Consider the following 6000-nt stretch of genomic DNA (forward strand, 5'->3'; position numbering starts at 1 on the left):
AGATTGATGGCCTGGGTGAAATCCAGCTTCCCTCTTCTATCCCTCTGGCTCAGATTAATCTCTGCTGCAGGACTCTCTCATCAGTTACTTATGGACACAGACCAGCCTTTGTACAGGGTAGCTATGTGTATCAGAGTGACATCACCACACCTGGATGGTTGAAGGTACTCAGCAGATGGCACTGTTATCATTTGAGCCCTGAGACAAACCAATCACAATATTACAACCACAACTGCTTAATTTATGTGTTATTTGCATGTGTACTGGACCAGCCAGCAAGTGAAGCAGGGTGTTTTGAAATTCATTTCCATGCCCCTCCTCCCCAACCATGTCCTATATAGTTGATGACACCAGGCAGCCGACCCATGGAGGCTAACCTCTTGCCCGACCAATCACTTGGCTGGAAATCTGAACTAGGAACCACAAGATACTGAGACTAAAACCACTGCCGAGAGGGAGATCACAGAGGGATGTTTAGGAAGAAGCCAAGGCTCTGGGATGGGCTGGATACTCTCATATCCCTTCGAATCTCCTGGACCCCTCTCCACTTGACTGGGAGGCTGGCCCCATGGCTCGTGAACAGGAGAGGTAAGAGGGGAAGTCTGTCTAGCCTGGCTCCTTCCTGCATGGTTGTTGGTGGTTCATTCCTCTCCAAAGGCCTCAGCCCCCGGGGACAGCCCCCCTACAACCTGGGCCTCACCCAGGTTCTCTAGCTATTTCCTGCCTCCCTCTGGGTCTGCTCTTTCCTTACTGCTCTTCATGAACTCTCTGTATGCATGGCGGTCTCACCTCTTCCCTGTCTGCATGGTGCACCATGGAAGGGGGCCTGGCAAGCTGAAGTCAGGAGGAAGTGGAAACTAATAAGAGTGAGCAGATATTAGGAGGTGGATAAAAGTGTGTATGTGTGTGTGTGTGCCTGTGTGTGTGTGCATGTGTGTGAGTGTGCAAGTGTGTCTGTGTGTAAAAAGGGACACAGAAATCTTCCTCAATTGCTGGCAAGTTTTCAATTACAGTTTATAATTTAATCCTTTCTCTGTTTTTTAAAAAATTTATTTTATTGTTTATTTTGTTCTAATTAGTTACACATGACAATAGAATGTATTTTGACACATTGTACATAAATGGAGTATAACTCCTTGTTCTTCTGGTTTACATGATTTACGATTATACTGGTTTTGTAGTCTTATATGATCATAGGATCAAAATGTCAGATTCATTCTATTGTCCTTCCTACCCCATCCTTTCTCTATTTTTAATGCATTTTTTTTCTTTTTGTTTTTATCTAGTCTCTTACCCTCACTTCCATCATGTTAGAGACAGCTGCATTCTCCACTGCTGGGCTTTGCTGATGGCATTCCCATAATGCTGGATGATTACTTACATCTCATTTCTTCACTTTGGACACTGGCTGTTGGCCTCACCATAGGAAGGACTCTCTGCTACCTCACTGTTTTCCTCTGAATGACTGGTCACTGATTATTTTTTAAATCATTTGAGTACCATTGTAACTATCAAAGATATACTTGAATGTCTGTATCATAGTCCATCAAATATGGACAGTATCCCTTCATCTCGATTCTATATGATACACAATCAGTACCCCTTCTCCTTATCACCTGTGTTCAGTGGCAGAGGTTTCAGATTATGGCCTGTGGTGAGACAGAATGTCCCAGCAGGAAGGGTGGGGGTGAGGGCAAAGTTGTTCACCTTATTGTGGTGGAGAAGCAGAGAAAGGCGGGAAGGGGTTAAGCATGCCCCCAGTGACCCACTTCCTCCAGCTAGATTTCCACCACCTTCCGATAGTTCATTCAATTGTGAACCTACCAATGGATCAATCCACTGATGAGATACGAACCCTGGAGATACAATCACTTCCTTCAAACCCCACCTCTGAGTATTCCTGCACTGGGAACACCAAGCCTCCAACACATGAGCCTTTAGGGAGACATTCCAGATCCACATCCTCTCTCCCCTTCCCATCTAGTCTGCCATCAGCATGCTCTTACCTAGTTAAGGGCATTAACATTTACATTCTGTCCATCCACAACCAGATCTTCTATGATTTTTTTAGAAATTAACAAGTATTTGACACCCATTAAAGATACATACTCTTTTATAACAATGTGATAATTGTTCGGTTTTTGGACAGATTATCTGTTGGCATTTTATCTTCCAGACCTGTTTGACATGGTGATTCTAAAGGAGCCAATTGTACAAGGAGCACATGCCCAGCTCCAAGGTCAAATGAGGTCCATTTTCTTACAACTAGCTTTGATGCTGACAGCTGACACATTCCACTTTATTTCACGTGTGATCCACGACTGTCTGGCGTAGCTCTCAGTGTTTTCCTTAGGTTGCCCCTCCCCCCTGCATAATGTGCCTTTATGTAGAGTTTCCAATTGTGCCTTCCCTCTGAAGATGGTCCTTTCTCCCCAAGGCTGTCCCTCCTGCAGTCCCTGCCTCTGCTCCCCGGCTGGTCTGCCCACTGGGTAGCAGCACAGCCTCCATGTGGCACTGCTCTTCATGGATCCCCTGGACTCACTTGTTCCTAAACTCTGTGTTATCTTCCCGCTGGATTTCCTTTTGTTTTGCTTAAACCCAATGCCATTATGATTATGATTATGATTATGATTATTTTCTGGTACCAGGGATTGAAACCAGGGGCACTCAACCACTGAGCCACATCCCCAGCCCTATTTTATATTTTATTTAGAGACAGGGTCTCATGGAGTTGCTTAGCGCCTTGCCTTGCTGAGGCTTTGAACTCACAATCCTCCTGTTTCAGCCTCCTGAGCTGCTGGGATTACAGACGTTAGGCGATGCCTTTAAATTGTTTGCTAAGAAAGGGTTCAGAGGAGGTAAGCTGTAAGTTTTTGGATCACGGAAAAAAATCTTTTTCCCGCCTTGCCATGGACTAGTGCTCTGACTGGCTATGGCACTGAGGCTGACTGAGTGCACTCTCCCTCGGAAATTGGAAGGCATTGTCCCTTCCCGCATTCAGCATTGCTGTATTAGGATTGAAGAGCATTTGATTCTTTTACTTTGCAATTGACTAATTTTTTGTCTCTGAATGATTCAATAATACCTTCTTTCTAAAAATGTTGGTATGAGATGTACTTTGGTTTGGGTTCTTTCTCCTTTATTGTGCTGGATACTCAATGGGTCTTTTAAACCCAAAGCCACATGAAGCTCGGCTCTGGAAAAGTCTCTTTTTTCATATCTTGGGTGGGGCAGGGCTTGGAGACTGGACAGATACTAAATCTCACTCATTGGGCCTCAATGATTCTTTCCTTCTCCTTTAATTAAAAACAAAATTTTTGTGTTTGTTTTGGGTCCTTATACTCTGCGGGATTTTTTTTTAAAAAAAACTTATGTTTAGTCCTATTTAATGTCTTAATTTGGGCAATCATTTTTTTCTGGCAATCATTTTTTTTTTAAACCTAAGATTAGGGCTGGGGATGTGGCTCAAGCGGTAGCGCGCTCGCCTGGCATGCGTGCGGCCCGGGTTCGATCCTCAGCACCACATACAAACAAAGATGTTGTGTCCGCCGAGAACTAAAAAATAAATAAATGTTAAAATTCTAAAAAAAAAAAAATACAGTTTGAGGGTCAGGAGAGTAGTTGAGAGGTAGAACCTTAACCTAGTAAGCTCAGAGCCCTGGGTTCAATATCAGCACCACAAAACAACAGAACAAAACAATATCTTGTGGGTCTCTGTTTTCCAATGTTAATAAGTGTTTCACGAAGTATATAAGGATTATGCCAACCTTTAAGAAGTGCTACATGTGTAATTGGGATATAAGCCCAGTCCTGGATTGAAGTAGTTCCTATAAGCTGATAATTTTGTTATTTATCTTCTGTTAGCCACAGAAGATAAGAACTTGTGGAGAGGGTGATTGTGAAAAGCCTTTAAGGGAAAGGATCCAAAGTGTGGGACATACAGTAAAACCGTTCATATGCACTAGTTGCTCATTTATTTTCAGGTCAAGGATGGAAGCTTCATTTAGCTTTACAAAAAGGTCATTAAAGGTCATTAAGGTGCTTTTGATTTGTTAACAACGATGATAAATAATAATAAAGTAAATTAATAATAATAATAAAAAAGATGCTTTTATTTGTTAATAATAGGTTCTAATTAGAATGAGATTTATTCCATGCTTGTATAATTTTATCAAAATGGATTGTATCATGTAGAACTAAGAAGAACTAATAAACATATGTTATTTTCCGTTTAAAAATTATTTTTTAAAAATAATCTGTTTAAAAGTGTGTTATTTGACGTGTTCTTTGTTTAAGAGTTACCTAGAAGTATAATAAAATTTTAAAAAATAGGTATCTAACATGTCAACAATTTGACTAAATTTTCTTTTGCTGGCCAGATTTTTTTTCTTCTCAGAAAGAAATATATAGTAATTTCAGTAAAAAGAACATTGTTGTTGAAAGTGCAAGGTGAACAGAGTGGCCATGAAGCCAGGAGACGGGTGGGTGACAGCTTTTGGCCCTACAACGTCTCCTGGGAAATCTCCATGGGCCATGGTGGGAGTGACAGAGGCATGTCAGCTGGAGATGGCTCAGGCCAGAACTCAAGATGCGCCAAAGGAGCTGGGCGTGGTGGTGTGAGCCCGTAATCCCAGTGGTTTGGGAGGCTGAGGCAGGAGGATTGGGAGTTCAGAGCCAGCCTCAGCAAAAGCGAGGTGCTAAGCAACTCAGTGAGACCCAGTCTTAATAAAATACAAAATAGGGCTGAGGATGTGGCTCAGTAGACAAGGGCCCTTAAGTTCAATCCCCAGTACCAAACCAAAAAAAAAAAAAAAGATGAGACAAAGGACACCTGACCAACTGGAGACTCCTGCCCTAGGCCATGGTTCAAGGGGGACAGCAGGGAAAGGAAACTAGAATGGTTTCCTTACTCCCCTGCCTTCTATCCCAAAACCAAAATACAGTCACATGTCACTTAAGGGCAAGGAGAGGTTCTGAGAAATGTGTTGGTCATTTTTGCTGTTGTGTGAGTATTATAGGATAGACTTGCACAAACTGAGATGGCTACGATGTACTAGGTGAGAGCATCTTATGGGACTACTGTTGTACATGTGATCTGTCACTGATCAACATGTCACTAAGTGGCTCGTGAATGTATATGAATCATGGGAAAATCCGTCCTCTGACAATCTCCCAGGTATACAAAAAGGACATATTTAGCTCCTGCTTTTCCTTGTTAGAAGACCTTAGCTAGCTGCTTTCTACTTTTTAATACTCTACTTTTGTGCATACAAGGAATTTCTTTTTCTGAGATCATTATGGTCAATGTTCTAGGTATTTCAAATTGAAGGGGAAGTAATCAATGTAGAAAGTCAAAAGGCCTCAGATCAGGCCAGCTAGCCTGTAGACTCTTGGTGATGCTACCAAGATATTTAGGTCCAGCTAATTCTTAATCTTCTAGGTCTAGGAACTTGTTTGGTCAAATACGCTCAGAATGGCTTCAACTTTCCGTGGTGAGTACAGTACCTCAAATCATCAGACTGAGCTGTAAAATCAGCAATCTGTTATATTAGTTTACAAGTGGGAAACATCTCTCTTGCTAAACCAAAATAACATACCAAACTCTGCACCTCAGATTTCAGATCTGTGAAATACAGATAATTATGTATCTACCCTCAGGGATGTAAAATATCACAGACAATGCCTGGTACCAAGAAGGGCATTAGTAAATTAATTCCACGTCTCTCATTGATTTGAGTTCATGGGTTTCTGTCTCTTGCATTGAATTGTAAACTCCTTGAGGGAGGAATCCATGACACACTCTAGGGAGCCTTTATGGATTAATCTACTCTTGGAGCACAGAATCGGGAACCCTGAATGAAAACACCTTGTATACCTATGTGCCTGTCAACCCTGCTGCCTGTGAATCATGCTCCTACCGTCCTGTCGATGCTGTAGGGTTGGATTTTTGGATAATTACAGAGAATGATTTCATGCTTAACCAAAGGAACAAATAGTGCA

Source organism: Marmota marmota, unplaced genomic scaffold (assembly GCF_001458135.2).
Source record: "Marmota marmota marmota unplaced genomic scaffold, marMar, whole genome shotgun sequence".
Lineage (NCBI taxonomy): Eukaryota > Metazoa > Chordata > Mammalia > Rodentia > Sciuridae > Marmota > Marmota marmota.